This window comes from Camelus bactrianus, chromosome 14, assembly GCF_048773025.1.
Source record: "Camelus bactrianus isolate YW-2024 breed Bactrian camel chromosome 14, ASM4877302v1, whole genome shotgun sequence".
Classification (NCBI taxonomy): domain Eukaryota; kingdom Metazoa; phylum Chordata; class Mammalia; order Artiodactyla; family Camelidae; genus Camelus; species Camelus bactrianus.
Window position 1 is genome coordinate 46,186,224 of NC_133552.1, and position 27,256 is coordinate 46,213,479.

The window sequence follows — 27,256 nt, forward strand, 5'->3', positions numbered from 1 at the left end:
TAATCACAGCTGCATTCGAATTTAGGATATTCATTTATCAGGCAGAGCCATATAATAAATTCTTCCTGTCCATTCTTGAATTCAATTTTTAAGGGATAGAAAGAAATAATAGTGACTGACAGTCTTGCCCAAGGATTGTATAAAACAGAAGGTAGAAATTCAGGCTGTGCGATGTACACTGGATATTACTCTGCTGTCTTCCAATCAGCTAAATCCCCATTGAATCTGTGAAATTTCGGATCCAAGAGGAGCCATACATCATAGCAATTCACCTAGAGACTGCTTGGCTCATTCTTGGTTTCCCAGCTAGCTAGTGACATAGGTGGGACAAGAATCTTGGATTTTGGGGCTTCTGTGCAGGGCTTTCTGGGAGTCAAAGTAGAAAATCAGTTTGCATTTGAAAAGATGAACTGAAAATGTGAAATATGGTCTAAAGAACATGATTAAGGAATAATGCTAAGGGAATAAGCAATATGGTCTAGGGTTGTGAGTGCTAATTCCAGATCTGGCTGTTTTGAGCAGAGTACTCATCCTCCCTGTCTTGATAAAAACAAGGTCAACATTCAGTTGCATCAAATAGCCAAGTAGCAATATAGGGTGTGATGTGAATGAGGAATTATATGGATGCATTTGGGGTAGGGATATTTTGCTTAGTTTTGAACCTGTTCTTCTTCCCTTCATACACAGAGCCGTAGAGATGGCCACTTTCTCTTCCCTCTTAGTGATTGTCCCATCTTCGATCCCACCTTCATTCATATTTCTGCCACCCAGCCCTGGATGTCTATTCTAAGCCTCAGTGAAATCTGTCTCTTCCCCTTTTTCCCTAGCACTTTAAGACAGCTAAACACAACCGAGCACTTGATCATGATTTATAGCTCAATATTGACTTTGTGGGTATTAATTTTTCAGGACAGGACAGAGTGGTAGCTTCTTTCTGGACCATCACAATATACCTACAAGTTGAGCTCAAGAAATAATTTTTTATAGATTTGATAATTACATTTTAGGTTATTTAATTGAATTCTGTTTTAGTAAGTCTAGTCATAGGTCTCCCGGTCAAAGCCAAATAATTTTGAGGTATACATCCACATTCCTCATCTAGAATTTAAAATACAGTATTGACTACCTATTACAGGATCTCCTTGTCACCTCATCCATGGAGTCTTTTTTCCACCCTCACCACAGTTTTGGGGTGAGGAATTATTTTTCATGATTTTATAGGTAGTGAAGTGGAGCTTTAGAAGTGCAGTCAAGGTCACATGTGGACCTATGATTTGGAGCTAGGATTTGAATCCAGGCCTGTCTGGTTACACAGACTGCGCTTTTGATTAATTACAGAGAATCTAAACAGATTTTTTTTTATTATTATAAGAAAGCAGTGTTTTAGACATCAGAATATTTAATTGAAGTTTAACCTCACATTGAGGGAAAATATAAAGGAAACCATGTAGAAGAGTCCTTATTTGATACCCATGAGTGACCTTAATCAAGTCACAAGAAATTGAGTCTCAGTTTCCTCTTTTGTAAAACGGAGGGAAAGGATTAGATCTTTAAAGCCATTTCACTCTAGTGCATCAGTTTGACAGACTACCTGATTCTGTAAGCGTGTCCTGAAAAGCAGAAAAGTGAGAAGAGATCTTATGTCAGACCTTATTTTCCTTCTTTTTACTTTCTCTACTCTTGCCTGGGGCAATATTACTATAGATACAAGGGATTTTTTTTTTCACCTGATGGCTTAAAAGCCTTTATTGAGAAACTTCATAAATTCACCAGTAGTTAAAGTGCTGTATAAACTTCATTTGTAAATAGGAGCAAAAAGTTGGATCAAGTTTTAATAATCCTTTCCTGAAAACTTTTGAATTTGAACTAATTTTACAGTTAGCATTCATGAAGGATTTTTTTTTTTTTTTTGGATTTAGTAAATGTGGAATCTTTTATAAAGTTGCTTTTATGAAGACACTTTTTGAAGTATCCTCAGAAGTGTATCAAAATCTTAGATTGACTAAGATCACCCATCAAAGACAGAGAGAGTGGTGAGGAACAATGTCCCACTATCCTTTTTAAATGCTTGAACTAGATGGTCCGAAGACATGATTGAATGCACTTCAGAATTCATTTCTCAAAGATGTTTGCCATGGGGTGCTTGCCCAAAGCAAACCTTTTCCCCTGGTAAGAGAACAAAGAAAAGCCCTTTTAGTCACAAGAAAAGCTAATACTTTCATGTGATCCCCTTGATATGAAGGTACCCTTCAGAATCTACCTTGCATTCTCTAAATCATGAATGCTGGGGAACAAGGTGTGTGAAAAATACAGAGAGAGTTAGTTCAATTGCCTCGCAGCACATTTCCCCTAGGAACAGATCCAGTGATCACATAGTGGTTGAAGTAAGAGCAGACAGAAGTTTTAAGGTGATGGCACAAATCAATAGTAAACAGCCTGAACCTTTCTATTTTTGGACTTTTATATTAAATGATGGTACCTATTTGGGACTTATGGTCGAGAATGCTTTTTTTTTTAAATTTCTTTTACAATTAAGGTATAATTTCTATATAGCTAAATGGACACAGTGTAAGTGCATAGTTATCACATTTTGCAGAGTTTGGCAAATGCATGCCTCCCTGTGACCCATGCTTAACAGGGATTTTTGAAAATGCATTTATTCTTCTAAAGTAGCAAAACCTTGAATATTTTGGATTTGAACACTATTCCTATTAAAATTCTTATTTAAGCATTATTTCTGCTCTATTTACTGATTTTATACATGCTATCAGTTTCTGTAACTGAAACGTGATTCATAAGTTAAAGGTGTGCTTATAATTGAGAAGATCTAAGATTTTAAAATTTATTGATGATTACCTGATAGTATGCCTACAGTAATGAAAATTTGATAAACTTATAGACAATAGAAATAAGACACCATTCTTTTCTGCTTATAGAAAATATGAGAAGTAAGAAGGCCATACTTCCTTTTTTTTTTCTGTTCAGGAAAAGCACAGTTCAGCTACTTCAGGCTATCGTCTAATTAAAGGATTTAATTAAAGGATTTGCTTTCCTGCTTATGGCTTAAGTCATTTTTATATTTCTTTGATGTATTTTTTTTTGACACCAGAGTCAGTAAAAGAAAAAAAATGAGTATAACCTGGTCTACAAACTTCTTAAAACTGTTCACAAGAACTACTTGGCACAACTTAAAAATGTTTTAGAAATTCCTTCTAGTCAGGCCGTCCAACCTGGGCTTTCTGGGTTTGCCAGTACACACTTGACATTTACAATTACAATTCTTAGGCCATTCAATCATGGACAAAACACTACCATTCCTTGATATTAGAATAATTCCATCATCTGTAAGGCACTTCTTTGGAGGGCTGTTACTTCATTGGGATATAATTTATGATACGTTTTTGGATCATTTCCTCTGTTTTGAATTTCACCTTTCCTTATTTCTGTTCTTTTAATATTCTCATAGTGTGTCCAAAAGGATGTGAAATAGTCAAAGGAAGTTAGGAAGAGAGGAGAGACAGAAACTTGAGGATTTAACAATTCAGTGTCGAATAAAGGAGAACTGCTATTTTCTCAAAGAAAGGAAAAGTTCTTTGCAGTGCAAAATAGAGCATGCTAGGAGACGAGAAAAAGAATTTCCACAGCAGGGTTTTTTTTTTTAATTGTGTTTAGTCAATGAGATATTTTTATTTCATTTCTGCTAATAATTAAGGTCTGGATTTTAATGAAAATCTTTTCAGTCAAAACCCACTGACACCTTTAAAAAATTTCCTATTGGTTGAGATCTAGTTGTAGGAAAATAGAACAGCGTGACTGAAATGTAAAGGGAAACAGTGGAGTTCCTGAAAGTACATTAGGTGAATAATTTGATCTTGAGCCCAAACCAAAATAAATATCTCAGAATTATAGCATCTTTGTTAAGGTGAGGGATTATCAGTGCTTTCAAAGATGTACTCAATTTCCCAAGGCCATTTTTGGTCCTTAGACATGGATGTGCAGGGAATTGCCTTTTCTCTTTCAGGCCTGCTAGGAAGAACAGTTATTGCTACCTGTGGAAAAAGGAATTCTGAAATGATTTTATCAGCTATGGATTACTTAAATGAAGTTGCTCACGTGCTCTCATAGGAGATGCACAGGAGACATACTTCCTTTCAGGGCTGCTGGTTGAGATGCAAGGCTGGCATCTGAGGGGCCACAGCAGAGACAGTGGGTACCAAGTAGCAGGCAGGAAGACAGGCAGGATATAGCAACAGAGGATCTAGAGAGTGGTTCAGCCTTTGAAAATCTACATCATTTTTTTTTATTGTGATTAAAAAACACATGACAGACGGGGAGGGTATAGCTCAAGTGGTAGAGTGCATGCTTAGCATGCACAAGGTCCTGGGTTCAATCCCCAGTACCTCCTCCAAAAATAAATAAATAATTAAACCTAACGATCTCCCCCTTCAAAACAAAAAAGCAAACAAACAAAAACACATAACATAAAATTTACCACCTTAATCATTTATAACTGTAACAGTTCATTAGTGTTAAGCATATCCCTGTTGTCCTACATCTCCAGTTTTCATTTTGCAAAACTGAAACTCTGTACCTTTTCTTTCTCCTCCCAGGCCCTGGTAGCCACCCTTCTGCTATTTCTGTGAATTTGACTACTTTAGATACATCAGGTAAGTGGAACCACACAGTATTTGTCTTTTTGTGACTGGCTAATTTCACTTAGCATAATGTCCTCAAGGTTCATCCATGTTGTAGCATAAGATAGGATTTCCTCTTCTTTTAAAGCTGAATAATATCCCATAATATCCACTGTATGTACATACCACACTTTGTGTATCCATTCTTCTGTCCTTGGACAATGGGTTGCTTCCACCTCTTGGCTATTGTGAATAGCATTGCAATGAACATGCGCTGTAGACTGAATGTATGTGTGGCTCCAAAATTCGTATGTTAAAACCTAATGCTTAGTGTGTTGGTATTTTGAGATGGGGCTTTTGGGAGGTGGCGCCCTCATGAATGGAGTTAGTGCCCTTATAAACAGCTCTCAGAGAGCAGCCTCACCCCTTCTGCCACACAAGGGCACAGGTAGCGGACAGTGATCTGTGAACCAGGAAGTGGGTTCTCCCTAGACGCTGACTCTCCCAGCTTTGGTCCTGGACTTCCCAGCGTCCAGAACCATGAGAAAGAAATGTTTGTTGTTTAAGCATGCAGTCCATGGTATTTTTTTATCACAGCAGCCAAAACCCAGGTGTGCAAATATCTCTTTGAGACCCTGCTTTTAATTCTGGATATATACCTGGAAAAGGGACTCCTGGATCATATGGTAGGGTTGTTTTTAATTTTGAAGGAACTACCATACTGTTTTCCATAGCCCTTGCACCTTTTACAATTACGCTGTTTATATTTTAAAGTAAAACGGCTCTTGGGAAATAGTTTATAGTGTCACTGAAGTGCAAGATACGAATAGTTAAATAATAAAGTGTCGCGGTTCATCTGCCCTTCCTTGTACCAGGACTGAAGGAGCTGTTTTCTTCTGCCCCGCCTCACTTCTTACTCTGATCCAATGGAGAGGATTGCTGCCAAACAAATGAACCAATAAATAACTTAATTTCTAATGTAAATTGCAACATCCAGCCTTGATAATCTTTCCTGCTGAGCTTACATGAGAAAAGAACATCTTTGGGTTGTTGCAGTGGCATGGGGTTAACGTCTGGGCAGTGTGGTGCCTGATTGACTTTCTAGTGTGTTACTTATGTTGTCAGGACTTCTGTGAGGCCTCCCTACTTCTACACCTCACTACTGCCCAAATGCATACCTTTCCCTCTGGCTTTATGATGTTTAAAATTTCACATTCAGGAACTAATGTGCTCGTGGTCCTTTCTTGAGAGCAGGCTTTTCCTATTGGGAAGGCAAAGAGAATCACTAGTAGAGGACAGGCCAGAAAGAAATTGATTCCACCATGGAGATGGACAACGGTCTGGGGATGTGAGGATGGTGTTTGGGGAACATTCCAGATACCGGGCACCAAATACCAAGCAGGAAGGATACAGTAGAAGGCAATCTGGTGATGGTTGATATTGGCTGAGGGTCTCCCACAAAGCCATGGCCACGGGGAGGTGTCACCTGGGACTGAAGTCATCTCAAGACTTGACTGGAGGAGAATGTACTTTCCACTCACCCAAGTGGCGGGCCTAAGAAGAGTCACCTCCAAATCCACTTTCAAGAGCTGGCAGGCCACAGATCCTCCCCAGTCAGAGACACCAGTTTCTTGCCACGTGGGTTCCTCCATAGCACAGCTCCCAACCTGGCACCTGGCCTCTCTCTGAACAAGCGGGAGAGTGAGATAAAGTGCTCAATATGGAAGTTGCTGTATTTTTGTTACCTAATATTGGAAGTGACATCTCATCACTTTTTCTATGTTCTATTCATTAAAACAAGTCACTGGGTCCTACCCGCACTTCAGGCTAGGGGATTATACAAGGGAATGACTACCAGGAGGTGGTGGTAATTTATAGCTGCCTACTACACCTTCTGAGAGAGCTCAAAGAATACCTTAGGGCTAAGAGACAGCACCAGAGAAGGGGAAACATTTATAAAGGAGGACCCCTCCCCATGGCTGAGGGTGTGGTTGTGGCCCACTGGGTGGTGAAGAAGTTCACTGGGTTGCTCTGGACTGGGAGTTGATCCACAGTTGCTGGCTGAGTTTAGTTAGCAGGAAGAATCCTGCAGGGAAGATGGTAGGCTGAGAACAGCAAGCAGGGACACATTGGATGGGACGGGTGAGCAGAAAGCCTTGGGCCAAGACTGGTGAACAGGAACCATTTGCTGGCATTTCAGCAAAACTTTCCCGTGGATGGGAGCCCCTGGTGTCCTGCACGCATGCTGCTGACATATAACGTGAAGCTGAGTTTCAGTCCATGTGAAAGCTTATTTACCTCCCACCCTTACTCTTAAGAGGCAATACCTCTGAGTTGCAACCCCAAATGGGGGTTATTTACCAGGGCTCCCACTCACGGTATGACCTGGACTCCAACTTTTGTCCTTGTGGCTCTGCAAGGCTGGAAAGAAGCTGTCTCTTCCTGCAACTGAATTGGTAAATGCCTAGGGGAAGCAAAAACAGCCTCAAAATGACAGGCTCACATCTCTGGTTTTCCCATTTCTCTGGGAACTTGGCCCAGTAATTAATTACTTTGTTAAATTTTTGATGGCTTCAAGCTAGTTAAAATATACACACATACAGACACACATATGTGTATATAAGATATCCGTCCATTTCTCATCTTCAAAAGGAAGGTTATTCTTAATTGCCTAGTTCTCTATTTCTGCTGGTAGAAGCCAGAGACTCAAGCATCATTGTGGGAGCATTGAGACCTCAGGTCCTTGGTCTGGGAATTTGAGTAAGTTCAGAGATTTTCAAGTTGAGGCGGGTTGAGGGTTCGACTCTTGAACTATATTGTTGGACACAGAACTTGCTCTGGATTGGTGTAGGAACTGAGCAGGCCTGGAATTGCACAAGAAGGGTATGAACATACCCATCTGGGGTGTGTGAGGACTGGGGAAGTCTGTGTCTAGAAACTAGGTCAAGAGCTAACAAGGGTGGGAGTGCTCAAGACAAATTTAAGACAAATTTACCCTTTTCAACAATTTGGTAAGAGACTAACCCTGGAATTTAGGTGATTTGACAATCAGGAACTTCATAGAAATGTTTTCATGATGTTTTTCCAATTCCAAGGTAGTTTAAAAAGTAGGTGAATGACCATTATCCCTGGGATTCTTTGGATAAAATTTATCCTGAGTTAGAGCTATAACATCTTTAGATTGTCGCGGTTTCTTTTCTTCTACATTTATTCATCCATCCATCCATCATCCAACCACCTAGATATTCACAAAGAATAATCCATATCTTGTAAGGTAGTCAATTATTTGTAGAAAAAGGTTATTATTACACAGTTATATTTAATCTTTTATATGCAAGCAAGAAGGCAAGCAATTAATCTTTTACCTTATGAAAATTTGGGGGGTAGATAAGATACCATTTTTATTACAGATACATATATGTGTGGATTTAATATTTTATATGACTATAATATATCATCATATTTTCAAAGCTGTAATGTTAACCACTATCTAATGTCAAGAACCAAGTGACCTGATCTTTTGTGGTCCTCCTTTACCACAAAGAAATATTCTAAGGAAATATTTCATCCCTTTTGTTTACCACAGGGTGGTGTCGGTATTGTTACCAAATATTTTATAAATTTTTTTTCATGACAGTTTTTTTTGGTGTAAAATTAGCTAGGGTATGTGATATTTTAAGGAGCTTTGTTTCCAAGAGGAATGTCTTTTCCTGAAAATGTTTACCACTGGAGGCATCAATGAAGTGTTTAGCTTAAAATTAGCTCCCAAAATACGTATTTAAGTTATCCAATCTGAAATATATAAAGGCAAATGGAATTGCCTGAAAAACAAAAAGGACCCTTTTCCCTTGGAATTCCAGACATAATTTAGCTTCTCGAAAGTCAAGGGAAGATCAAGTCTGAGAACAAAACGACCCTTACCTTTATGCTAGGGAAAAGCTGAATTTTCTCAAGGGATCAGAAGCAAAGGCAAAATGTCATTGTCTTGGTAGCATTTTCACCAAATTACTTCAGAAAAACTTCTTAAATATTTCTTAAAATATTTCTAATGCTTAATTTAACAACAATCATCTTCCAACCTTCAACTATTAAATTGATTTCTTTAAGTATCATATTTACTCAGAGCCCAGGCCATTAGCTGAAGATCCAAAGCAATAATGACTGAAGCTTTTTCAGTTGTCTTCAAACATGTAACAGGTTTAAATTTTAGGTGCAGACATTGATGAAGGTCAAAAGGTGAGTGATTCATTTCCTGTACTTGTCAGGATGCTGCTTGTTACAACAGATTTCTGGAAGTGACTGGCAATGGAAATAATCATGCAAAGGGATTGTTTGTTTTGCATGAGCAAATATAACAGGCCTAATACCATGAATTGTTTTGATTATTTAGAAATCCTCAGAGCATATGAGTGAGGCAGTGAAAATATACAGGACTTCATCTTCCTGAATAGTCACAAATATGATGTATGGGAAAAAGGCTAAGATAAATATCTAAGATCTGGTCATGGTAGATGTACCTTTCATCTATACATATGTGTGAATACTCTGATATTTAGTGATGTTCTGTTGGCTTTGGCTTGGTCATATAACATAGGTTCTGTTCTCTTTAGGCGGCCTTTATTTATTTTTTTAAGTACATTACAAGACTGTTCCTTCTATGGTTTATTTGCTATCATTTTTTTGGCTGAGACCTATCTAGGTATCTTAAACAATGAGATACCAACTCTCTTAGTTCTTATGCAAGCTGGATGTTTCTCAATGACTTGAAGATGGATTTGTACATGGCAGGCAAATTTTCCAATACCTTCTTGATAAGAACCTTCCTTTTAAACCTCTGGACTAGAAAAGGGGGAGATTCATGTCCTCTTATAAGGGAGGTAGCCTGGAAAAGAGAAGAGAGCATGGACCTTGGCAACTCTGAATCCTGGTCATTTACTTGGCTCATGCAAATCATTTTACCTCCATATATCTCCTGAGTAAAAGGGAGAATAGTGACTCCATTGTAAAATTTAAATTCTGGAACTTGAAGAAGCGTTTCATATAGTGCTTGGGATAAAGTGACTGTCTAGAAATATCAGAGATAATTTTTATTATTAATGCATTTTCTGGTTGCTTGAAGGTAGGTATTAAGGTGGGGATGCTGTTGGACGACATGATGGAGTCTCTCTGGCGAGGGCTTGCTTCTAATAGAATCAATGCCTATATGGATTGATTCATAGTTGACTTTATGCAGTCACTGGCTTGCCTTCTTCTGATGATCAGCGTTACAATGACCAAAAATAAGTAAGACTGACCACCTCAGTGATTGTTTCACTGGTCTTCAAAGACACGGCTGTTGTCTTTATGACCAATTCAATGATAACCACTTGAAAACCAGCCAAGACAACTGGAAACAGAGAAAATTAGTTATATCAATAGCATATTTTGCATCACCTACAAAGTTAGAGTTACATAGCTTCAGATGCCCTGTTTATTTCAGTAGGTTCTTAAAATGTGAAGAAGTGTGTTCCCAGTAAACTACTTTTGGAGAGGAGTATATAAATAACTTGTTCATGGTGGTGTCAGTTCTAATTTTTACATCAGGATACTTTAACATTTTATATTTAATATTATTAAACATCTGTAACATGGCACAACAAATTAGCATAAATGATTTCTTCATTCTTTGGATGTTTGTTCTCTGGAAGACAATAGGGTTGTGATGGAGAAATGGTTTCAGGTAGACATTTCCATGATGGTGGACATGTACTATCCATCAGCACAGATCTGAGACCAGAATCATGTCAGAAATTTTGATGATTTGTAACTTACTAACTTTCAAAAGCATATACAGAAAGCTATTTTTAAAAATCCAGCATTAATTGATACATCTGTTATGGGCCAAAATAGAACTTTTAGCAATTCTGAGATGTTCTCAGAAATAATGAGGCTTGGCTAAATGCATGCAGTGCCTGAAGTTTTAGTCTTTTGAAGGGTTTAACATGCACAGCTGGGTCTTGTTATTGGTGCCAGTGGAATTTGGAGCACTATCTATTTTACGACATTTCCACACCTATTTTTACCTTATAAGGTAAAGACTGAGACTCTAAATGTGTATTATACATGGGCCTATATTTAGCAGCAAAATACAGATTTTTGCAAGCCAAGGGGAAACAGAAATTCAATCTCCAGATGCTGTTTTTGAAAAGAAGCATCTAAATAGTTGCTGCCCAACGTCATGATGATGTTGAGGACTAAGATAATTCCAGCCTGTTTTCCTAAAGCCATTATGTAAAGCCAGATTTCTATTTTTCGATACATCTAAAGTATTTAGGTGCATAATTGAGGCTTAAATAAAATGAAACTTCAAGTATTGTAAGGATATTGATGAAGTGGCTCAGTTTTATTAGAGTTTATGTTTAAAGTCATGCCCTCCAATCTGCCTGTCCTCATATTGTTGAGGAATTTCTCAAAATTTATGTAAGACCTCATATTAAAAAACAATAACAACCACAACTCATCATCAACCTACTTACAAATGATACTCTTAAAGAAGCTTCCTGACCCATAGAGGTTTCTTCCTCTGTCTTGATTATGCGGGGTTGTACCCCCAGACCACGTTTGTACCATAGACAGCCTTGCTGGCCATAGCCAATTGGTGAGGAGGTACCAGACCCAAGATGTCCTACTGGCCTATCCATGTCCTTCGCATAGTGTTTTTGTTTTGTTTTTGTTTGAAAGTAGGTTAAGGAAACACTCCCCACCACCACAGGAGACATTAGTGGTGTCTGTCAAATGGCAGGGGTCAGTGCACAATTAGGATAATCTCACCAGCTACCCCCAAGAGGGGTGGGGAAGAGCTCAATTGACTTTCAATCCTTTCATCTGACTTTTGTGATGACTATACCTCTCCCTTTCCTTAGGGTTAAAACAGTGGAATTCCTAAAAAAAAACTCCTCTTTTTGTGAAATTATGTTCAGTAGGGCATCTTTCAGAAAGTACAGTAATCAAAATAGTTATGAATGATACAAAAGTAAATTCTGTTCCATAACTTGCCCCCTCTTATTCTGAGAGATAATACACTTTTTTATTTGACTGTTGTCTATCTCACTCCACTAGAAAATAAGTCCACAAAGACAAGAACTTCTTTTGTATCCGTCACTGCACTCATTGCACCTAGACAGTGACGGGCATGTGGTAGACTTTCAGTATATATTGGTAAATGAATAAATTACCAAAATGTAAAGATGGTAGTCATCAGCATATCTCTCTTCTGATGGCAGGGAGGGGGTGCTTATCTCTGCCAAATGTTAGGGGATTGAAGAATGAATTTGTATGCCTGAACTGATCAATAGGAGGACTGGAAACAGAAATTAGTTTATCAGTTATTGATGGCTGACTCAGATGGCCTGGCTAGCCTACATCATTCATGTCTTTGCTAATATGAAATTTTTTATGAGAAAGACTTCCCAAAGCTCCAGTAGATTAGGCCTTCTAAGTGCTTTCTTATCATGATACTTTTTACACTATATTGAGTTGGCTTGTTTGTCTGCCAACAATTCTCTCTACTTTTAATACTGCTACCACCATCATCACCATCACCACATCTCCATCACTACCACCATAAGCACCACCATAACCACCACCACCATTATCATCACCATCACATCACAACCAAATCACCAACAACCCCATCACAACCATTGCCACCACCAAAGATTGTAAGTCCTTTGAGATCAGGAGCCATGTATGCATGTAAACAGGGAAGATTTTGAGCAAATATGCTTAGGTGTGTATCAGGGGTTGGAAAAGAAATATATGGCTAATGTCTCTAAAACTTAAGTGAAACTCCCTACCTCTCAACAAAATTCTAGCCCTTCTTTTCTTTTGGAAAAAATACTATTTGAATTTTCTGATTTTCTCTTTTATATGTATGTAAATGCTATTGTGATTAATGTAATACAAATTTGTTAAAGTAAATTACAATGGAAAAAAATTAGAAGAAACCTATATAGTAACCATTGAAAAATTGGTTGTAATATAATTTTATCACATCTGTAATATGAAATACTATTTAGTCATTGGTGATTGAATAAAGTAGATCTATACAGAAAGATGTTCACAATAGATTGCTGTGTGGAAGAACATGCTTCAGAACAGAATGTCTAGATACAGAATATGTTTATGAATTATATACACACATGTATGCACTGGTGCACATACATGCATATATGTAAAAACATAAAGAGAAAATTTAAAAACATAGAGAACAAATAATTTATAATAGTTATTTTGGGGTTGTGAAGTATCTAGAAAGCTTATGAAGGACTTTCATTTTTTTAGTTTTAGAAGTAAGTGTTTAGAATATACTTTATGCAGCATGCAATTAGTTGCTGCAGCAGCCAGTCTCCTGGATGGTCCACCATGATCTCTACCGCCTGGTATTAAATCTGTGTGCAGTCTTTCCCTCCATTGTACCAGGGTTGATCTGTTGATCTGTGGTATCAATAGCATGTAACAGAAGTCATGCTGTGTGACTTCCAAGATTAGGCTATAAAAGACCTGCATCTTCTTACTGTCTCTTCCCTATCTTTCTTTCTTTGTGTTAAGCACACACACACACACACACACACACACACAAACTTTCTTGTGTCTCTCCTCACTTACTCTGAGGAAGGCCAGCTGCCATTCACATAGAGATGCTATTCCTATAGAGACACTGAGGCCTCTGGCCACTGGCCAATGAGAAACTTAGGTCTGTTAACAGCCACAAGCCCGAGCTTGGGAGTGGATCGGGCAGACTTCGTAAAGCTTCAGATGACTAAACGCCCAGCCAACAGCTTGACTACAACCTAATGAGATCCCTGGGCCAGAACTATCCAGTTGTACCACTCCTGGATTCTTGACCTCAGAGATGATGTGCTACAATAAATGTTTGAGATTTTAAGCTACTAAACCTCGGGGTAATTTGTTACATGGAAATAGATAACTAATACAGTTAGTATTTATTGAATGAATACCTGAATTAAATTTGATTCTAAAAGTATATATAAACGTATACGAAGAATGGGAAAGCACTTAAAAAAACATTTAATTCATGGCAGTTCTATGTCATTATGTGTGGTCTCAGTCCACAGAGATGAGAGACAGAGCTGCTGTCACATGGAAGGAGTATTTAAGAAATGTATTAACATCGTAAGTATTAATATCATACTTGAAAGGGTTAGAAATATTGTTGTAGACTATTGTTTATAAAATTGAAGTGATTCTGATTTAGATTCAAAAAAGGCAACTCCCTTTGTAAAGTGGTTTACTTTTTACATAGCCATATATAAATGTTTATAGCATATATACTCATATGGCTATCTAGATGTGTGTGTGGTTGTATACACGCAAAGGCACATGCATATTTGACATGCTAATAGCAATTAGATTGTTTAAAATTAAATGTAAACTGAAGTTTGAATTATAGTGAACAGTGAAAAAACATTACATATTAATGTTTGTTTTCTCACTAGGAAAGTATGTGGTTATATTAAAAAAATCACCTATTTACAGCTAAGTACTTACTGAATACAGAGAAAACCAAGGTACTTAGGGCAAACTTCTTCAACTGGCTTACATAACTATGTTCACTGGCCAATGATCCTGATGTGGGTGAGAGGAAGGGACATTTGGTAAACAATAGGAGTATGTCTATTACCAGAACGAATTTGCTTTACAATGATTTAGGCTCACTATTACAATGATAGGGGCTTCTATCACGAGACATTGACCTTGCTCTTTAGAAATGAATGCTCAAATGACTTTGTTATTTGAGAGAGGGTTTTCTTAGGCTATTTTTATTTTTCTCTTTGATGCTGAGTTGCCCTGATTAGGGGAGAGGGGCAGCTGGCAGTGCTGTAGCAATGGTGCTTTTGTTACTAGTTTTTAAAATACATCTCATATCTGAGGGAGGAACAGTTTGCTATACTTTTTATTTGTAATTTTTTCTTCCATATCATAGTTCTTTTCCTTGATGCTTCAATTCCTAATAAAATTCTTGTTGCATTGAATACAATTCATGAACTCATTTCATTCATCCATTCATTTATTTTTTTGTTTCTTGAGATTCTGTTTTATTTAGGCTGAATCTATTATCATGTCACTCATCTAGATCATTCTTTCCAGTCTCAAAAGGCAGGCCCAGACCTTCAGGAAGAAGGGGCCCTCAGTCAGCAGGGGAGGGTCCGAGGTGGTGGGCAGCAGCAGAATTCAACTTCCCACCCTCCTGGAATCCCCCAGTTGAAACTCTCCAGCAGGAGTTGCTTCTGTATCTGATAGTTAACAGCAGAATTGGCATGAACCAGGCCCAGAATGCCAGCCAGCCAGCTATCGGCTGCTGTTTTCCCAGCAATAACACTCGTGTAGATACACGGCAACCTAGTCAGCTGCTGACAGCTGGGGCATCCATTCATTTATTAAAAAACCTTTTGAATGTCTGTTCATCCTGTAAGTATTTATGCAGGTGTTCTTAATTGAATACTACTTCTTTACCTGCTTCCTTTCACATCTTTCTCCATCTACTCTAGGTTAGAGTACATGCCATGTCACTTGGGGCTAGCATTTCTCACCTGGGAAAACTCAGTTTGCAAGTTATCTCTTACTGTTGGCTTCAGGATTAGGGTACATGCTGAGTTAAATGATGCTTTCTTCCAGGCCAGAATTCTGTGTAGTCTTTGATTACTCACTAAAATAAGCTAATGGAAAAAGTCAATCCATCTCCAAGATAATCAGTTTACAAGGTACCAAATATCCTCATATTTCAGAGCTTCTTTGTTATGTCCTACATATGAAAACTTTCCGTTGGATTTTTAGATTTTGAAGTTTCTATCTGTATCTTCCCTTTTCACCTGTGGTGAAAAACCTTGTCCAATCACAAATTTGGTGCCTCTGATCAGGGTCCACCTTGAAGACTGGGTGGCTATGCTTAAGGTGTGATAAGGGGACAGACACCTGACCTGCCACAAATTGTATTAGCATATAAATGACATTTGGAAAATTCTAGCTTGCATGGGAGATGTTGAGAATTTCAGGGAACTCTTGTGAAAATTTCTACAAAGTCTTATATTAAGTAACTTTCAGGTGGAAATTTTCCTTATGATCTTAGAATTTTCTTCTGAATTCTCAGTACACACATTGTACAGGTTCTGTGGCCAACAATACAAAATTAGTATTTTCCCAGAAGTGAAATACAATAGTAAATTGTCTTCTGCTTAGAAAAATTGAAAAATGAAATTATTTAAACAACTGAAAAGAAAAAAATACAAAACAGCATGGAATACTATCTTATAAAACAAATATTTAAAGAAATAAGTATGTAGGTAGTATCTGGAACCTGGTCACTAATTCCTAGCTTATTAATAAGACTTCACCATGATCTTATTTTTTACTGTCCATCAGCACATTTATTTATTAACGCACCCTGAAACATGTCTTTGAGTCAACTCTTTGCCATGATTAGAATTTAGCTCCCACATCTTTAGAGCAATTTATCATTAAACTTCCTTCAGACTACTTCCTTTAGTTAATATATAAGCAGCTTTTTTTTTTTCCTTCTTGGACTGTCTGAGTTATTTGAATTGGTGATACTTGTTTGTACTTCCAGATTTCTGATCTTTAGGAAATATATACTACTTTTTCAGAATCTTCTCTGTCCTTTCTTCTTCTAAGAACTGAAGGAAAAGAAAAAATGACCAGAAGGGACCACATGGGGCTTCTCTATTCTGAAAATATCGCACGATTAGTTATGTCTAGTTTAAGTGAAGTACTTTCCATGTTATTATTACATAGGAGTTAAATGTACTTTCATTTAGTAATAGTTATCTCTGGTTAAATATGTTGCCTACGGTAGCTCAAATCTTGCAATAAAAATTCTCTTTAATAAGAACCGTTAGCTCACAGACTACTTTTTATACAACTCTTTTCTGAAAGACTTAACTTTGTTTCTTCTACACAAAACTAAGACAAAATAATATCAGAATCCAACTTTATAGCACAAACATAACTATCTTGGCAAATTAGATTATCAGAAAAATGTGAAGACAGAGTCAGTTAAGAACAGGGAAGGAACAGATCCAAGGGTGGAGACAGAAGTCCTGAATTTTTGACGCTGTCTCAGAAACGAAGGCTCAGGAGGGTACAAAGAGGAATGGATGAAGCCTGATTTCTGGGGACCAAAGATGCTCAAAGTCTCTGATGTAAAGTGGACGTCAGAGACAGTTTCACCTGTTTTCCAGTCTTTTCAGTGTCTCTCCTTGGATCTAATTTGGCCAAACATACCTGCATAGTGACATGTGAAAAAGGTAGGAGAAACATCAATCTCTGTTGCTTATTTAACAAGGTTTATTATTTAAAACTAGTAGAAATAGTTTCCATTTATTGGGTGAATCTCAATGACATATCAGTTACTTAATTTTTTTATGTGTATGACTATTAAAGTCTTATTAAAAAAAAAAACCAACCCTGTGAAGTAGATATTTCCCCAGCATTCAGGATAAGGAAACTAGTGCAAAGAGAAAGTAAGTCTGGGCCTATGGACGTAGAACAAGGACGTGTTGGATGGAGAATCTGAGACTAAGTCCATCTGACTCCAATCCCAAGTTCTCCTCCAAGTATTTTGATCAAGCTCATATTGACAATGCATGTCAGAGTCTGTTCACAGTTTCCTTTCTTCTTTTTACTAACATACTTATTAGAAAAGACAACAAATACAATCAAACCCCAAAATACTAAGTGAATCATTCCAATGACTGGTGTTGGCCAAAGGAGTTTTTCTTTCAATCCCTTTTTAGGCAGAACTCTACTTTAATGTTTTAGTCACGCAAATTGAGAATTCAGTTCAAATCTCTCCAAGATAAAAACAAATGGATAAATCAGGAAGCATAATGACTTTTGGAAAAAATCCAGTTGTAATAAATCTGTCATGACCAACTAAAGAATACATCACATTAAAGAAGCAAACTTTGATGTTTTGCCAAGTGTTAAAACATGCAAATTCCCCTTGTGTGGCATTATATATATACTTAAGACATGTTGATGACAGGGTTGTTTTTAAAGGTTCTGCAAATATCCTTGTATGGAAGTATTTGTTTTTGTGGCAATCTTAAGATGCTAGCAGCTCATATGCCCATTTCAAAATACCTGTAGGTAGCATGGATAGATTGAACTTCAAAATTTAATTTGTGGAACATTTATTCTGGTGGGCAGAAAACTAGGTTGGAATATTGAATTTGACACTTTTAACTTCTATAACCTTCAGTAAATTTCTAATCTCTGATATTTAATGTTATCATTTGCATATTTGTCAAAATATGTTCTTTAGAACTTTGTTGGGATGATTAAATGAGGTCATGAATGAGAAAAATGCCTTGTACATTGTAGATGCTCAGTAATGTCTATCTTAAAGAATTGCTGTGCAAATTAAATGAGATAATGATGGTAAAGGATTTACACACTGTGAGCACTCACAAACAGATATGATTCTCTTCCTTAAACATTCTTTTAAATTATAGTAGCACATTCGACCTGGAATTATGTACAGACTCATGTTCTTATGGAGTGTACACCATGTTGATGTTGACTATTACTACAGCTATCCCAACTCATTCCTGCAATGAGTAAGCAAATACTTATTGATTAACCCCAAGGTTCCAGGCACTGTGCAAGGCACTAGGGGTTAAACATGCAGAGGGGAGTCAGATGTTATTGTCGCCCTAAAAGAGATTCACTGTAGGCATATGATAAAGGAGTGAAAAGATCAGAGAGAAGGCAGAAAAGAGAGAATGATTAATTCTAACCAAAAGGAGTTTAAGAATCTTTTAATAAGGACAATCGTAATGGAGCTAAGCTGTAAAAGATGAGCTGATGTTCTCCAGAGCCCCACCCCCCCACCAAAAGGCAGGAAATTTCAAAAAAATTGAATAGCTTGATAACATTCTCAGAGGCATAAAATTTCCAAAGGTACCCAGGGAATTTCAGTGTCAGGATGGCTGGAATAGAGAATAGAAGAGGTGTATTCAGTGCAATAAGAGTGAGAAGATAGATTTGGAGGATCATGGAAGCTCCAATACACCAACCTAAGAAGATGGTGGTTTACCTTGTAGACATGGGGAGCATGTGAACTCACAGTTGGTGTCATGAGCAGATTAGTTTATCAGAAAAAGCTCATTCAAAGCCAAGTATAGGATGGATTGGGTGTGTGTGTGAGGGGTAAGTCAGGATACACAGAGAATACTTGGGCTAAAATTGTCACAGTCCATGAACAAAGTGAAGAGACTTTGGCTTCAGATATTTGGAGAGGGGATGGATGGTAACTGAGGAAGTCATTAATGACTCAGAACTCACAAGATGTGGACTCTGATGGGAGTTGAAGGGAATGAGGGATCTGGAGGCCATTCTGGCATGTGTGCATGTTGGTACTATTAATTAAGAGAGGAAGCCCAGGAATTTTGGGGGAAAAGATGATAAATTCAGTTTTGAAGTAGTTTGAGATGCCTGGGAGATACCCAAGTGTGAGGTCTATTTGAAAATTGGAGGTGTGAATCTAGAGCTCATGTCTTAGATGCAGATAAATGTTTGGGGCTTATTAACACTTAATTTGGATGCTCTCATCCAGAGTGGGTTTGGGGAGTAAGTGAAGAAGACAGCCCACAACAATACTGAGAAGGGATGGCCAAAGAGGAAGGAGAGGAATCAGAGAAGCCAAGGGAGGGAAGACACTCAAGAAGTAGTTCCAAGGTTCAGCGTAATGGTAACTGAGAAGTCCATTGGATAAACTTTTGTTTGTTTTTAAGCCCCTATATACACTCATGATTATTTCTGGAAGAAAAACTTCTTAGGAGAGAAGAGGTGGTATAGTTGATTTGTTTATTCTCTCCAAGGAAAATAAATATCTAGAAATGACCAGGGTTCACAAGGAGACACAACTGTTTGAATCACACTATCTTCATTGGTTGCTGTTTAATTTATATAATGTCAAAATTCTTTTAGTGTTGGATCAAATAACTAGTTCTTGCATAATGTTCCTAAAACTCTTTTGCATTTGCTAGTTCATTTTTCTCACAACAACCTCATTTCTATTTTATAGATGAGGATGTTTCTCTTAAGCAGGTTAAATGAGGGTGCACAGATCACCAGAATTGGGGTAGAAAAGCTGTAACGGAAGTGTCTTAGTCAGCAGCTCAAGCAGCTATAACGAAACACCGTAGGCCAGGTGGCTTAAACACAGACATTTATTTCTCAGAGCTCTGGAGGCTGGAGGTCTGAGATCAGGGTGCCAGTATCATTGGGTTCTGGTAATGCTTTCTTTCTGGCTTGCAGATGGCTACTTTCTTACCAAATCCTCACATAGTGGAGAGAGAGAAAAAGACAGAGAAAGAGTTCTGGTGTCTCTTCCTCTTCTTTTAAAGGCACTAATACCATCATGGGGGCTGCACCCTCATGTCCTTATCTGAACCTATGTACCAACTAAATGCTCCATCTCCAAATACTATTACACTGAGGGTTAGGACTTCAACATGAACTTTTGGGGAGGGGGGAACAAACATTCAGTGCATAACAAGAGCCATGGTTTAAAATTTTTGAAAAGGGATAAGAGTTGTTGGTTATTGGAAGCTTCTAAATGAGTACAGTAGGGACAGGGACAGTGGTTTTACACCCTGGAATCCATTTGGCACATGGTAAATGCTCAACAAATATTTGTTGAACTAGTGCTCAAATAAAGCAAAAAGTTTGCTGGGAATACCAATGTAATTATATACAATATGATTTTGAGTATAGTGTTGTAATGTTAGTTCAGTATTAAGTTGTGGTTTCATAAATATCCATGAAGAGAGATAGAAGAATAAAAGGCTTTGTCAATGTTATGCTGCAATTTGATACACTTTTAAGATTATTGTATAAAGTGCTTCATTGCTTTGTGGCAGTATTGACAGAAAAAGCCTATAATAATACTGGCTTACATTCATTAAGTGTTTATAGTGAACTCAAACCTGTTTCTGTTGTTCTGTATTATCTCATTTAATCCCCAACAACTCTGAGAGATGACTAATTCGAGATGAGAAATTTTAGGGGAAAGGAGGTGAAATAACTTGCCCAAGGCTGGACAGGGATAAAGCTGGTTTCAAAAATCCAAGACACCTAAGTCTAATGACCACATGTTAGCCACTAGGTTATACACACTTCTTAGATCTGTGAAACAGATTTTTCATAATATTTCCACTTTTCGTTGATTAGATCATGTTGCACTGATGAATAAGGGTGAAGATTTGAATCATTTACAGTGATCTTTGTTTACAGCAAATAAAGGCCAACTGACATCGTGATCCAAAGAACTAATAATGCACCCGATCTTAGTAATAACTGTATTTACCCACATCTAACATACAGATAAAAACAAAAGTATCTGTGAGTTTTTTTTCTTTCAGTTGAGGATGTCCAGATGGTGAACAAGATGCTGACTCAAATCAGTGGAAAAAGGAAATTGAGAATCGTGGTCTTTTCAGAAACATTTAAGGAAACGTTATTTGTTTTCCAAATTATACAAACTTTTTTCTTAACAGACTAGAGTATTCTTAAATTATTTTACACTAATTATATGAATAATATTAGTTCAGAGAGAGTTATGCTTTTGCAAAAATCTGCCTCATATATTATAAATTGTTATTACTAGTATAAAAGTTTTTGCTTTGCTGGAAATGGTTAGCCTGCCATTTAAGGCAACATCAGTCTAAAATGGAAATCAATTCCTGACTAAACGCAATTGCTACATATTGTAGTTATTACACTCTAAATACTCCTGTTTCTCTTACCAAAGTCATTCTATGATTTATCTGCCTGAAAATATATAGCACCCTGTCCTGTAGAGCAATATTTTTCTGTGTAGCTATGATAATTGAGAAACAGTGATTTACCTAAATTATCCCTAATATACAGACAAACTTGAACCCATTAGATTATACATATCTCATCATATTAAGTCTTCATGTAGATCCTTGACTATTGTTAAAACTCATGGCATTGACAAAGTCTTACAGTTTGGGGTGATTTCTGTGACAGTGGAAGTTTCTTACATACTCATGGATTTCAACTTTCTCTTTATAAACCATGGAACTTGTCTGTTGCTTTACTGGTGCTTTTATATGGCCTGCTGAATTTTTCATGGAGGTGTATTGAGGTACTTTTACTAGTTTAAGTATTTCATAATAGTATTGCTTCTGATTTGAATCCAACTTAAAAGGATGTTCCCTAGTTCTGTTGTTCTAAAATTCAGTCACTCAGCCATGTTTGTGCTATTCAGTAACTTAATGGTTTTATACATTTTAATCTCTTCCTCCTCTCAGCCTTTATCATTCCTGATTTATGAGCTCTGATTATTTTTGGCCTTTCCTCATGGAAGCCTCAGCTTCCCCTGAGTTATCTTAGTTTCTCCTCCATGGATTTTTAAGGTTCATTATTTATTTCTCGATTTCAGCAATCAGAAATATATCCAGTATCCTGAGTTGGGATGCTAGAGTTTTGAATAAGTAGATAGAGTTTTCTAGAAAGTCTCTAGAAAGTTGTAAGAATTAGTTTTTCTAAAAAGACAACCACCAGTGCTTTGTTAAATTTCTGTAATAGAGTCATTTTCTTTTACGTCACAACAAATTTGGGAGAGAGACAGGAAATTTCAGAAAATCTAAGAAAGTGAAGCCCTGACATTGAAGATGGTCTAAGTCCTGCTAAATGATCACTAAGAATCTAAACAGTGAAGCTCATGGAATGATCTGTCTTATTTCACACTTAAACAATCTGGAGGACAGACTGCAAAGTGAAATCTGTGACATTTCAAACTCCCTGATAGTTTGGATGCTAAAATGTTAATCTTACGGGAGTAAACTTTCAGAATATTTACCAGGTTGTGTGACTGGACAGAAAGATATCCAATAGGCCCCATCATAAGCAGTAATGCTCCAAAGGGAGTATTATTCAAAGAGTGTTACAGAATTCTTGGTTCTGGATATTGAATCAGTCTAAAGTAGGGGCCTGGTTTTCAGTAGAATCCATGCCCTGAATATATCCATCTAAAATGTTGCTTTGGACCTGTGTGATTCCTATCACCTCTGAGATTATATCACTCAATGGGCTTTAAGGACTCACTGCTCCCAGCACAAACTGAATCTCCTCCCTTCATTCATTAGATGGACAAAGTTTTACGATGTATAAGGCACCATGTATAAATTACATCTTAAAACGAATTAGAGATCACTTATTAGAGGAGATTAAAATAAGTGAACCTAAATTTAGATGAAAAGCAGAGAGTATGGGAAATGCAAAATAGAGGTATAAATAACTGTGTAGTTCAAAGACAGAAACTCACAGAGAGTTGATAGATTAGTGAAGTTGTTATCATTAATTAAGAGATGAGTGGAATTTCAAAAGGCAGAGTGGAGGGCGTAGTAGTTCTAGACAGAAGATACAGGATGAATAAAGGTGCCAAGGCATATTTTAGTGAACAGCAAGTCATCCTCTGAAGCTAGATATTAGAGGATTTGTGCCTTGCAAGTTGGGTGAGGGCCACTCCCAGCAGCTAGGGTGAATTTGGCCTACTAGGCTATGGGACTGGATTTAGAAAGCCAGGGATACAAACATTTTTGCTGTAGCTGTCTGGGGTGAATAAGCAGAGGAGTTGGTAAGCTAAGGGTTGAGTTTTGGTAGGAAAATTTCCAAGTGTGAGATCTTAGAGAAATTGTAGCTATTGAATGATGGAATGAATCGTCCAGGGTTACTGTGAACTCTATGCCCTTTGTCTTAGAAGGCTGTTGGGTTGCAGCTGGGGGCTGTGGTCGTTTGTTTGTTTGCGTTTTTAATTGTCATTTGTTCTTTATTAGGAGGAATATTAAACACATAAATATGTATATTTTTAATCTTTTTCCATTGTACTGTCCTGTGCTGATATCTTCGATCTCAGGGATTGTTGGCTTTGTTGATGTGTATGTGTATTTTATGTTTTATATAACTGATTTTAATTTTTAGCTTTGAAAATATATAGATCCTTCCTGATGTTGCTAAAAACGAAAAGCAAAAACCTGTAGGAAGATCTTGGGACACTCATTTGAGATCTTTCGGTTTAAACAAAGTAAACAAATGCACCTATTTGCTGATTCCTAAGACAGAAACGTGGACTCCTGTTTTTAGCTGCAACATTTGTAAAGAGCTTAGCGGTCATTACTCCCATTCTTCTAACAAGAAAAAGCCTAACAGATTGAAAATAAACAACTTTTCTTGGCCCCATCAGAGAGCTAAAATCACAGGGCAAACTGTCACACCAATACCTGGAGAGACAGGCGCATCCAAAGAGTTACAACCAGTATCTGCTTCCCTGGAACAGAAGCCACATAAACTGGGCTCCTGTATACCAACAGTGGGTTACAGCTGAAAGCTGCTAAACTCAGACTCTCTAAGGAAGAGTACTTGAGGAATACTAAGTCAATAGAGGAGATGAAAATCAAGGATACTACAGGAATTTGAAGTTTCTGAAACCTACAGTTACAGCAAATATTAAACGCGGCCCAACATTTAAACAGATCAATAGAAAACCTCACATGAGAGGCCTCTTTCCCTTAGTTCCTATTATCTGGTACACTGTGTCCAGCTTTCCACAAACTATTACAAGACACGCAAAAAGCCAAGAAAAAACACAATCTGAAAAGACAAAGCAGGCGTCAGAAACAGACTCAGATATGACATAGCTGTTGGAACGATCAGAGTAGGAAGGTCATGCTTTACCATGGTTTGGCATCATTAGTCATCCCCTGAGATTTACTGGGCCACAAATCCTGATTCATGTCTGAAGCACAAATAATTACAAAATGAGACTCTCTTAAAAGCCACAAGTATCTGAACGACTATATACATGTGGAAACATCAGAGAAACCAAATTCAAAAGTCCTGCAGAGAAATTACACACCTGCTTCTCTATAGAACCAGTGTTAGCTAAAAAAAAAAAGGGCAAAATCTCCCAGGACAGGCCCGGCTGAAGTTCAAGAATATAATCTCGTAGAGTTTGCTGTTCTCAGCTTTTTTCTTAAATGTTGGGCGGTGGGGAGGGAGAGGTCCAGAGGGCAGAAGGAAGGAAATGATACATTTGGCATGGTGTAAAGCTAGATGTGTCATCACTTTCAATGGTTTAGGAACTTGAAGCAAATATAGTTATCAACACATAGGAAGGGTTTATATTTAATATCGTTTCCTCTGGAAACCTCCAGTTTTTCCAGCTAAGGTTTGTCCTCCTATTCAGTTGTTTTGGTTCACTCTGATTTATTGCTGTGCTTGTGAATCATTTGCCTCTCCTATATAAGAAAAAATAAAAAAATAAAAAACCCTTCTCCATTGATTTCAGTTCTGTGTCAGTGGCTGTGTGTGACACACCAGATGATAACCTCAGCCACAGGCCATAAGCCTGAGACCAGAGAGACTGATGTGTAGAGTACAATGACAGGAATTCAAGTGAGCATGTCGCAGAGTTTTTATTTCCCCAGAGATAGTTGCAGGGAAGACAAGGGAAATGCACTGACGTTATTAGTGATGTATTTATAACCGTCCGCACCCCCACCCTCAGCTCCATTGTTGAACTGCCATTGTTATTTCCATAAAAATCTCACTGGGCAGTTTCAAGTTTCTACAGATGATTTATTTCCACACTTGCAAGGGTGAGAAACGGTTCTTTAAAGCAAGCATTTGCTTGAGAAAGTTTTCAAGCAAGTCGTGTGGGGTTACAGGTTGGAAAATGCAATCAAAGGCCATTCTTAAAAAGCCTTAATGTAACTAAATAAGCTTTTATAAATCGGAAAAAAAGGCATTTTATTAAAGTTTCAGCACTGCTCATAACTCCAAGTGTAACAAATTAAAGAATGTGTATTTAAACTGGGGATTTATTTGAGCCCTTTATTATAATAATCACACAAATAGTAATAAAACTGCTGATAACTTCATTGATTTTATACTGTCTTTGCATTCATCTAAGGATAAAGAAATTGCTTTTCATTGGATTTCCCATTGAACTATCACCTCAAAAATTTTAAGATCAATTAAATTCGTTTTCAGCTCCATGAAACTTTCTAAAAACATCTCTGTCAAGTACAGCTGATGAACTTCTTTCTTAATAGCGATTAGAAAGGAAGAGGTACTGGTTGTGAGAGAATACTTAAGTGCTTTTATCCTAAAAATATCTAAACCTTAACTAGACTACTTAATGGGGTCTTGCAAGTCATATTCAATATTGCTTTCAGGGATCAACTAGTCTAATTCTCCCCAAAGTCTCTGATGGGTTAGATAAAAACCTTCTAGAAAGCAGAAGGGAGATTTGCTTTTGATTGAACTAGATTTCTTTTGGGTTCAAATAGAATTTTTAAAGCTGAAGTCAACATTGTTGTGGGCATAAGATACTTGAGTTTTGGGAGTCAAAGAAATTTGGCTTCAAGTCTCTGTTCTAAAAATAGAATTTGACTTAGCTTTGGGCAGCCAGCTTCAGCTCCCTGCAGTCCATGTTCTTACTGGCACTTGGGGACAACTGTACAGGGCAGTGCTTGGTCCACGGTTAAGTGCTCGATCCCTGCTTCTGCAGTTCTCCATGCCTTCATATACTAGTGGTTTTTAAGAAGCTTATGAAATGGATGATAGATAATAAGTTAGTTTGAAGGAGTTCACACCTGATAGATGGCTTCTATTTTCTCAATAAAGTGGGTGCTTATCAAGACAGTCTAATGTATTGCAGATTGAAATTTTTTGAATAGCTCTTGTGCCCCTGTCTACGTGAACCGGATATCTTTACTATAAGAATATTAATATTCTGGGTTTTTTGTTCAAACTCAGGACTTGTATCAGTCACATCTCTACATTTTACAGCTAAGAAAACCACAGCTAAATTGCTGGTGAGATGAAATTAATGCAGATGGAAGTATTTTTTTTAGCTATGCTGAGAAGTTAGAACTTAATCCAGCAGGTGATGGAAGCCTTTTTGAGAAGACTTAAAAATTTAGTCCTTGACTCTTCTTGGGCATCGGTTGTTTCCAACTTTTCACCAGTTTTTAATACTGCCATCAGAGCAATTTACGCATAGTTTACATTTATATTTTTGTCAGTAAAATGTAATTTAATTATGAAAAATTTATATCATACAGAAAAGAATAAAATGAAAAAATAAAAATTACCTCTAGCTTAGCCATTTAGTGGTAACTGCTATTAAATATTTGATTTATTTATTTTCATTTTCAAAATGAATATATCTGTTTTTATTTATGTCTTTCCAATTTTTTTTTCTCCTGGGTCATAGTGCTTTAATTTTCAAAAGCTATTTAAATATTGTGGATAGCAAGAGAAGGTCTGTTTTACGCATTTCTCTAGTTTGTCATTTGCCTTTTAATATTTTTGAACTAAGCAAAAATGTAAACTATTATTCGATTAAATCTTTAAATATTGTCTTTTTAAATTAAAAAATTAATTTTATACTTAATATCTTTAGAAATGTAACTATTCACTAATAAACTACTAATTTTCTTATTTTCCTTTGTTTTCAAATTTTATGAATCTTTCTTGTTGCATCTGGGATTGATTGCAGTGATTTT

At 37.1% G+C, this 27,256-nt stretch overlaps 1 long non-coding RNA gene across 1 annotated transcript in view; it reads left to right on the forward strand.

Moving 5' to 3' along the window:
• Positions 1-27,256, forward strand: part of LOC123613869 (uncharacterized) — a 172,370-nt gene that overhangs the window by 1,637 nt on the left and 143,477 nt on the right. The window contains exon 2 of the long non-coding RNA XR_012511741.1: positions 4,611-4,667. This is a non-coding gene — a long non-coding RNA (uncharacterized LOC123613869). The remainder of the gene's footprint in view (positions 1-4,610; positions 4,668-27,256) is intronic.